Source organism: Tachysurus vachellii, chromosome 18, assembly GCF_030014155.1.
Source record: "Tachysurus vachellii isolate PV-2020 chromosome 18, HZAU_Pvac_v1, whole genome shotgun sequence".
Taxonomy (NCBI): domain Eukaryota; kingdom Metazoa; phylum Chordata; class Actinopteri; order Siluriformes; family Bagridae; genus Tachysurus; species Tachysurus vachellii.
The window spans coordinates 9,332,224-9,342,883 of record NC_083477.1 but is presented as its reverse complement, the minus strand read 5'-3'; the positions used below and the strand labels follow the sequence as shown (position 1 = coordinate 9,342,883).

General features: G+C 41.0%; 1 protein-coding gene across 1 annotated transcript in view; it reads right to left on the bottom strand.

The window, feature by feature from the left end:
- spop (speckle type BTB/POZ protein) overlaps positions 1-5,270 on the bottom strand; it is a 76,393-nt gene extending 71,123 nt beyond the window's left edge. Inside the window, exon 1 of the mRNA XM_060892431.1 lies at positions 5,176-5,270. The gene's annotated coding sequence lies outside the window, so the exon portion shown is untranslated. The remainder of the gene's footprint in view (positions 1-5,175) is intronic.
- Between the last annotated feature and the right edge of the window lie 5,390 nt (positions 5,271-10,660).

Below are 10,660 nucleotides of genomic sequence, written 5' to 3'. Positions count from 1 at the left end.
AAAACACTACACTGGGTTCCTCTGCGGTCAGGAAGAAGAACTGATTATCCATAAATACCTGAAAACCCTTCATGCTGGACTGCCCCTAACATCACAGCACAGCTTCTCTGTTTCTCTACGCAGGAGATGAGACGATACTGAAAGTCCTTTAGATGATTACGCCGCTGTTGTTGTCTTGGCTGTCACTCCTAACAATGTGACATGGCACTGCTGATCACAATGACATGTTCTGGACTAAGCAGCAACACGCTGCTTTTGTCAGATCACTGCGATTCATCAAATACACAAGGCTTCTAAAATTATTAGGATTACGTTTAATCCTAACAGTTTCCCTGAATAAACTACAGCAGATCAATGTCCCTGTAGGAAGCAAATTACACCGCTGCGTATGCAAATGTAGCGTACAAAACACACCTTCACCAGCACGCTGCTGTCTGCTGACCTGCACGACATGCTAACTTAGGAAAAGGTGAACAAAGTAGATTTGAAGTAATATAATACTCCTGCATGCATGTGCTTCATAAATAAGAGTTGAAGGCATGTAGCCTTTCCCCTGAAATGGAGGTTTTATGGAATGATAAAGTAGCGCTGTCTCTTGCTACATAGCCTGGAGGTTTAATATTCATTTCAAAAGATGAAAATGTATCATTTCCTCTTCAATCCTACCTTTACATAAAGGCAAAATTGCGATACCTTCGAAATAATATTGATGTTCAATCAAATTATCAAGTTGTTTAATAATTAAAGGACAGAAAAAGCTCCTGTATGACGCACGAGCATTTTTGCTTCTGGATATCACAAGAAATAGTCCTGCTTTGCTTATTTGTAAAGTGTGACTAATGTGATTCTTCGGCTTGTGTTTGAAATGAAACCAGGTTTGTGCTAAGTCTGGGATTTACCACGCTGCTGAGCTGAGACTGTGTTCATCAGGACCACAAGGTCTCAACTCTGAGAAAGAACGGTGGAAGATAGAAAACGCACGACTTGAAATTAGCACTAGACAACAGGAAAAGAATGCAAAAGCACAGCTAATGGAAGTGCTAAGATTGAGGGCCAATAAACATCCTGTAATGAAATTAAACACAGAGGTGTGCAGCACTCCCACACCCAGTGTCTCTACTGATTATACCCAGCAATTACAGCTGTAGAGGGGAAGATAGGAAAGGTACAAGATAATAACGAAGAGAGGAAAGAAGGATAGACAGAAGATATGCAGAAGAGTGCACAAGCAGGATGGATGGATGGACGGGGACACATACACACGGACACAAGCTGCCTGCTTCCTTAACTTTATTTAATGTGTCCCACAGTATCCCTGACCCAATACACAGATCTGCTTGTTTGAAGATCTGAATTCATCCAGATTACATTTTAATTTGTTTTACAGCCTGACGAAGAAGCTGTTAAAAGTCATGAACAATATGATTTCATGCAAGCTGCTTCATTTAAAGGGCTTTACTTGTCATGTCCTGTTACACACTTAATTCTGTCCACTGATCTGTTATAAACAGCTGCTGTTTTCAAGCACTGCATGCTATATAATGCTCAGAAGCAGCGTGTAGTACAGCCAGATGTAAAATGCTGATCACCACAGATAAACTGGGTTAAACGTTAACCTGTACTTAGCAAAAATACTAATGTTCAGGTTGTAAATAGGAATTCCAAAAGGCATCAGCGAAGCACACACACACACACACACACACACACACACACACACATCTAACAGTGACTAACACGAACACTGCTACCTGGCGCTTACCTTCCCAGCTGTGCTGCAGTAGGTTTGTTAAGACTAATTCGCTTAAGCGTTATTAGACATAATACAGAATGACACAGAGTCGAAGTAAAAGTGATGGGACTGAATGAAGAACTGGTTAGACTGAATTAACCGAGAGCCAGGCGATGTTGCGGTAGAACGCTGTGTGCTTCTGTGCTCATCTGAAGTTATTTATCAGAGTAAAGTCCCTGAAGCACGCTTTAATTTCACCTGCCATGTTCATAAAGCCAAAAGATTAAAAAGACGGGATGAAATGGAGCTCGTTAACTTCTTCAGACATGCGGAGGGAAGATTATTCGGTGATGTGATGTGACGTCAGAACCAGGAATCGTTGCCACTGTAATGAAACGGTGGCGGCTGCTTTTCAGCTTCGAATATTTAGCCCTTAAAATATTTGGACAGGGCCACAATATCTCAACGTTTAATATCAGCAAAGATTGGTCCAGGCTTGTTTTAATAGGCCATATACTTACCCGAGCTCTGAGTCCAAGCAGTAAATAAAATTTCACTGCCTTATTTTTATTACTGCCTATTCTGTAATTCTGAAACATGACTGGAGCGCATCAGGATATACGACGCTGCCTCAAAATATTCACCAGGGCTGAGAGAGAGAGAGAGAGAGAGAGAGAGAGAGAGAGAGAGAGAGAGAGAGAGAGAGAGAGAGAGAGAGTACGGCGTAACACTGTAACTGCGATTGATTTCATCTCGGTACACTTCTCTGAGACATCACAGGGAAGGTCAGTACATTTACAACACTGACTCATTAGATGTGTCTTATGTTCTGGTGCGACATCTGTATTGTGTCATCAAACATTAAAAGACAAAAAAAAAGTGTGGTACAATACCAACATAGATAGCTGTGGCATGAAATGTGTCAGAGGAGTCGTTATAAAACAGTGACCATCTCCATTACAGAACCAGAACTACATTACAGAACCAGCAGTGAGCTGGACAATAAGAATATTATATTATATATATATATATATAATGGTTTTATAGATTTGTACAGAAATGAAGCATAACTATTTTCCTAGCACTCAGTAAAAACCCAAAATATCTAGATTGTAATGTGTATACTATAGTCTTCAAATTTCATGACTTGAAATTTTTGCCATATCACTGCATAACTATAATTTGTACTGATTGTATAAACACCAAAAAAACCTTCACCTGATATCAGAAACCAGGGCTTATATAACTATTACGTGTCATTAGACAAGCTGCAGTTTAAAAGAAGTTGCAGACTAGTCGTCTTTTCCGTAGTTAAAGCAAAATAGGTTTCAGGACTGCAGAAATGTGCAGAAAACAATGCTTCAAACAATTCACTTCCAGCTTTGGTGTTTTTTAAGCTACACTGTCAATCAGAGTACAGAAATGAGTACAGATCAGTTCATATTACAGTTCATTTCAAATCTCACAGTGCAGCATGGAAACATTTTGAAATCAACTGATGTCTACAGCAGTGTCAAGGTCAGGGTGCAGGTTTTCATTCAAATCAAGGAGGAGGCACACCTGAATCCACCAGACTGATCAGTTGACCTTGGTTTTAAAAATACTAGGAGCTGTGACCTCTGCTTTGTTGGAATGAAACCTTGTGCCCATACCGACCTTTTGCGATAAGATTGGTCAAGGAGGTTTTTTTCCACCATCTTAAACTCCAGCTTAGCTTCCAGAAACACTTTAAGGTGGCCTGCTCTGTTAATCTGGGGGCTTTAGTAGTGATGTACGAGCTGCAGTTGTAAAACCACCCTTTCACACAGGGTTTTATAGATTTTTTTTCAAGTTTCAAAGTCTGCAGAAAATAACTGCAGGAGGAATTCTATCGGAAACAGACGAGTGAGAGATTAAAAAAAAAGCACACAACACCACTCCATAAAATGTGTGGTATTAAAGTGTTACAGCAAAGGAAATTTTCCCTTTCATAGCTGGTTGTAGAATTGGTTACAAAAAAAGTTTATTCGTCTTCTTTTTTTACAACCAGCTTCGTTGACTAGTGAATATATTAGCCGAAACGTGCCGCAGAATTTTTGCAGCCAGGGACTTTTTAAAGAAGAAAATAAATTTCAGTAAGCGCCTGTGTTATGGATTCACTCCAAGAACATGATTTAAGAATTTCAGAACACATCAGGTCTGCTGGGTCGGAGCTTGGACTCCAAGGTACAACAAATGTAACACAAAAATCAACATGGAAGACCTAGCTTGGGGTCACAGATACCACTTTGCGAATCACCGGACTAGTCTGTGTAAAAACGACTTCTAACATTGCACTGCTGAATACTGTGCCACTCTGAAGAGGTTGATACAGGGACTGACTTTGCTTGCACAAGTGTTAATATTAACCTAGGTACCGTAAAAGGTTCCCCCTTCACCAGCAGCAAATTAAAGAGATAACTGCCCTGATGAAAGCGTTAACGTTCACGCAAACACTCACAATCAGGTTGCTTAGGTAGGATCAAATACTGTATTAGGGAAGGTTAGGACAAACAGGTGTGACAGGTGTGTGTGTGTTGTACACTTAGATACTGAATACCAATATTGTTGTCAAGTTAAATATTTAACAACACAAAAACCCCCAACCTCCCTCATTACTGTTGCCTTTGCTTGTCTGTTGTACTAATTTCCCCACTTGGTTTCTGATCCATGTAATAACTATGAGATTCCTGCAATGCAGCACTGATTTAAACCAGTCATTAAGTCCAATCGCAATGTGGCTCACTTTCTGGCAGCGAGCTCCCCTGCAGCCCTGCACTGCGCATACCAAAGAAAAAAAAATGATCTCGCTATTTTGCAGGATATGAACTGTGCGTCTTTGCGCATGCGCGGAGCTGCAATTCCATTTAAACAGTAACTCGGTTCTTTATTTGGCAAAGGCTACATAACTGACGTCCAGGCCTCCTAACAAAAAAAAGATAACTTTCTCGCTGATTAATCCAACAACGTTTAACTTGTCATACGTTTACCGACCACGAGCTCGGTGTCATTTATTGTTTTTCTTTGTGCGAGGCGCCTGTTATGGCTACAGTCAAACACAAACAAATAATGCTAGCAAGCTGACTACACTTAGCTTAGCGAGCTAGCCGGCTAATCAGATACTGATTAATCAGCTTTTAAATACGAAGCAACTGGTTACGGATTAGTTCGCAAATTACAGCAAAGTTAACAAGAAAAAACGGTTTAATCGTTTCCTAAAGCGACGTTCAGGTCTAATGAGATAAACAGCTGGAGGCTCATAGTAAAAGAAACACAATACAGTTAGCAGAAGTTGCTAACATACAGTTACAGAGTTCTCCAGCACAAACGCCGTCTGTCCTCTATCTATACTCTGGTCTACAAACATACTGTATCACAAAAGGTCAAACACGAAGCCTTTAATGGTCAATTTTCCTTTTCAAACTTACCTTTTTTTTAAATCTTTTCTTCGACCGTATCGGATTTTTTTTTCTGTTGAGCTTCTTCACGTCCGGGTTAAAGCGCGTGACGACACCGAGGCGGGGGCGCGCACACACGCACACGCTGAGGGGTACGAGCACTCAACTCCAGGGTTTAAAGGTGTATGGGTTGATTTTTTTTTTCTTTAATTGTCCAAATAACGTAGATGTGTAGTGCAGGATGTAAAAAAAAAAACACTATGGATTAAATCGTGGCTTTAGGAACTTTGTGGGGGGGGGAAGCGGTTTGGACCTGTTTGGAACATATTTTTGTGTTTGTGAGCCTCCTGTCAGTTGCAGCTTGTAATTAATTCATCAATTAGTAGTTAATACAGGGCTCAAGTTTTGAAGACAGGCAAGAGTGACATCTCCAACCACCCCCCGAACACACACACACACACACACACACCAAAAATAAAAATACAAAGTATTTATTCAATTTTCATTTATTAATGTGTGTGTGTGTGTGTGTGTGTGTGTGTGTGTGTGTGTGTGTGAGAGAGAGAGAGAGAGAGAGAGAGAGAGAGAGAGAGAGATTATGACTGGTGTTGTTTATTGAAAGTGTTTGTTGCCTTTTTGGACTCCTTAATCATTTGTAATGTTGCTCCCATTTTAAACAGTTCGGCTCAAGCCCAGACATTTTTAGGGTCATGATTGAGGACAATGTCCCGTCCAGAGACAAGCTTTTTCGTGTTGCGGTTTTGTTCAAACCAACCATCGAAAATACCCTCTGGGCATCAGCATTAGAATGTGGAAGCACTAAAACCAAGGCACACCTTCTGAGCAGGTGTTGTCAGTGAACCGGGGCCCCAGGCACCATCTCAGGGCCCCCAGTTTGAGAACCACTGGCCTAGACTACTTGTTCTGAGCAGGTTTTGTCAGTGAACAGGCTGTAAAACTGTTGGCTAAGTTACAGACACTCATGAAAAACTGATGCTGATTATCTGGGAAACATCTCTAACAGCAGTCAAAATGTCATTGTTTGTGTCAAACAAGTTGTGGATTTGTTGTTACATTAAAACAGGAGATCATGATTTACTCTGTGCTCAGAGTGACGCTCACAGCTCCAGTGGTTTTCTCTGTGGGTGAGCGAGGATGATGCTGAACAATTCCAGTATATGCTTTTTTTTTTCATTGGTTGTTGCATTAAATCTTACCCATGTACAATAGTGCTATTTTCTGATTGGCTATTCTGTAGCCTCTTTTTTTGATTGTCTGATAAGTGTCAGGCTCGACTAAGAACTAAGAGACGCGCTTGATTCCTGCACGGTTCCATAGAGACGGCGGTGCGGACAGATACATTTTGGGTGCTGCGGCTTATTAAATATATGATAAATAGTACGTTTTTCTGTGTGACAAATACAATGTGGCGGGAGAACGTGACAAAAGACCCAAATGAGTGGCTGTCACTCTCAATGCGTGATACTTGAGAGCCCTGAGTTAATTATCTACAAATTGGGTGGGAAAAAAAAACATAAAAAGTGCACATAAACTTGCCATTTTACCTCAGCTTACACAGTCTGTAAAGGGTTTACTTCTAAATCTGTTTATATGGCAGAATTAGATCAGTTAATATCCAAACATTCACCATACTAATTGTAATACTGTTTTGAGAGAGTAATCCATTTTATTCATCAATATGTTTCAATAATTTGTTGGTAGCTCTTCTGTTTTGGGTGCACATCAGTTTTAGTCCAAAATGTTGCATGAAACGTTAGAAGTTTTCAGTGAGAAGATGACTTTTCATTTATAAAACAGTACCAGTGGCTACTCAGAACTGTAGGTCTGCAAAAGTGAAAGAAAAAACACGTTATGTGAAGGCGTACGTGTCTTCCCACTTTACAAGTCCAGAGTGCCGAGGTGGGAAATGACTTTGTTAACTTGCAAATTTTCACCTACAAGACACCAGGAACTCAGGACATACTCTACAGGATATTGAGATCCAACACAACAGGGACATGGACAGGAAATGGGGAAGAAGACTCAATAAATAAGTAAATAATAAAGCATCAAACGTGACCCCCAGGTGCATGATGGCCTCACCGCTGGACTTTACATGTTCTCCCTGTGCTTCAGGGGTTTCCTCTCCCAGTCCAAAGACATGTGATGTAGGCTGATTGGCAGGGTTTCAATATAACAAATTATTCCTAGACTTGGATTTTTTATGTATTACAAACAGTGACGTATGTGTGCTGTTATACTAAATATCAGCACTCGGAACAATTCAACCAGTGAACCTGAACTAACTGATAATAAAAACCACCTTGGATTTTTATTAAAAAGCCCTATTTTCAATCCTCATTTTATATTTAACTACCAAAAGCTCATGATGACTGCTGAGGGAAGAAATTTTTTGAAGCAGCAACAATTTCTGGCATAATCCAGCTGAAAATGAGGAAACAACACAGTAAATTTGTAAGTACAAGATTAAATGCATGTGTTTCAAATCATATCAGAATACACTCAAACTACAAGATGCACGATAACACACGGCGTAAACGTGTGACACGTCCCAGTCTGCTTGCTTAAAAAGTACATAAAAAAAATAAAAAATCCTGGGACATCGTACAGTAACAGAAGAGAAGGTTGTGGCATAATTACACATCCTGTACACAAACTCCTTATTACAGTTCAGCTTTTCTTCATTCATTATTACTTATTTAATTTATACTATAATTGAATTTTCTATTCCCTTGATTTATTTTTCCACATTTCATTTCCATTTTTCTATAATGTGTCTAAAATTCATTGAAGCAAACCCTCACAAACTCCTCCTCCCACACACAAGGAGATGTGGGCAAAATTACTGTGATTGTGAACTGGGACACAGGGATTGTTTTTGTATCTCAGCTGTTATTATGTTTTTCCCCAAGTGTTCTTACGTATGCATTTAACTTCAAGCTGACATGACTTACACAAGCTTTAGCATTTTGACACGATCACTGTCTGCTCAGGCTACACAGACTCCTTCACTAAGAGAAAACAAGCTGCTTACATCAGGAAAAGTGTCTTTTTCCTCAGGCAGTACACGGAACTCTGAATCTTGACTGAACTGTACTGAAGTCGATACTGTATACAGCTGCTTCACTCTCTTCTCAGGAAGCTTTCATTTATAGTTATTACTGTAACGTCACACCTCCACAAGTCATTAACTTTAATACCTTTAATTTGGTGTCTACACCTGTCTTTGTACTTATGGTATTGTTGACTTTCACACACACAGATACGTCACACACCAGCTCAGACACGTCACACACCAGCTCAGACAAGTCACACACCAGCTCAGACACATCACACACCAGCTCAGACACATCACACACCAGCTCAGACACATCACACACCAGCTCAGACACGTCACACACCAGCTCAGACACGTCACACACCAGCTCAGACACGTCACACACCAGCTCAGACACCTCACACACCAGCTCAGACACGTCACACACCAGCTCAGACACCTCACACACCAGCTCAGACACGTCGCACACCAGTTCAGACACGTCGCACACCAGCTCAGACACGTCACACACCAGTTCAGACACGTCACACACCAGCTCAGACACGTCACACACCAGCTCAGACACGTCACACACCAGCTCAGACACGTCGCACACCAGCTCAGACACGTCGCACACCAGCTCAGACACGTCACACACCAGCTCAGACACGTCACACACCAGTTCAGACACGTCACACACCAGCTCAGACACCTCACACACCAGCTCAGACACCTTACACACCAGCTCAGACACGTCACACACCAGCTCAGACACGTCACACACCAGCTCAGACACGTCACACACCAGCTCAGACACGTCACACACCAGCTCAGACACCTCACACACCAGCTCAGACACATCACACACCAGCTCAGACACTTCACACACCAGCTCAGACACGTCACACACCAGCTCAGACACGTCACACACCAGCTCAGACACGTCACACACCAGCTCAGACACGTCACACACCAGCTCAGACACGTCACACACCAGCACACCACACCAGCTAATTACATCCCAACTATCATCACTGTAATAATGATGGCTATTTTTTTTGTTATGACTTTCAAAAGGCTGAGGTGGATCTAGATTGTACATAAACAATTATATCCTACTTAAAAGAGCCAAAACCCCACAAGCCTTTACAGTTCACTGAACATTTGCACCTGAGTTACAAATTCAAAACGTCTGCTGAAGTTGTGAGAAAAAAGCAGGCTTTAATTTTTACTAAATGATTGTATGAGAGTTTCTCCATTATGCTTGCATGTGATTGTTTTTTAAATTGTATCTTCGTAATATCTGCAGTTGAATTCATCTTAAATCTGTCTTTCACCCTGTGTGTGACATTGCATGTGTTATAGGTGTGTGTGTTGGTTTTGTGTACTTCTTCCAGACCTGCAACTGCAGAGAGATGTGAATCAGAGTTGAGAGAAATTCATGAAAAAAAAAAGCCCAGCAGGAAAAAAAAACCCTTCATAAAAGAGAGAAAAGAGGGAATAAGATCAAAAACAACAGGGAAGGGCATGTGAAGATATGCACAAACTGAATACTGCTGTGTGTTAAGCGTAACGCTGTCACTCAATTCTGTACAAAGCCTGTTAAAGTATTCACTTCCTGTTACAATGCAGGGGCAGAAGAAGTTGAACTCTGTGGCCTTTTCCTAAAGGCTTTGTTCCATTCAGTGTGCCAGCGCACCATCTTTTTCTGCTCCTCTGATGCGGTTCTAGACTGTAACTCACCGTGGCATCTTTGAAGCCACAGAGGTGTTTTCTCAGGCATCATTTTCATGCTTCAGTGCAGGACAAAGCCTTTTTTTCTCTCATAACAACGGGGTGAAGATGTTTGTTGTTGACTTTGTGTACCACTAACACAGGGAGAATACTGGCATTCAAAGTCAAGAGTAAACGTGTCAGCACAGGCATTGACGTAAAAGGAGAAAAAAAATCATTCAGTGAGATAAGAGCTGTACTACATAGTGCCTCGAGGCAATAAGGAATCTGAACTTCAGTGGATGATTGCTCTGAGGACCTCAACGGAAATCAGTATTAATTATTAGGTTTATATTCTCCGTCATTTGAACACTGGTAATGCTTGTGGTGCGGTGTAGAGGAAAATATAACCATCTGACAGTCAATATCCAGTTTGTCATGCTGCTCGTCAATGACTCGTTTTTGTACACAGACAAGCTTCTGATATAGAGCACAAACACTGATGATTTGTTATGCACGCCTTCTCAATATGCTGCTACTTTTCATTTTGTTTACTACAGTAATCAAGTCCAAGACCAGAACTAGACAAGACCAAGTCACCATCGAGTCCAATTCAAAGTGAGAGGGAGTCAAAATGAAAACCCATCAATTTCCTTTTACTTCATTTATACATTTATACATCAAACTTTAGCAAAAGAATCATGACACAAAATTCAGTCAATACAGAAAATGTCTCGAGTCCAG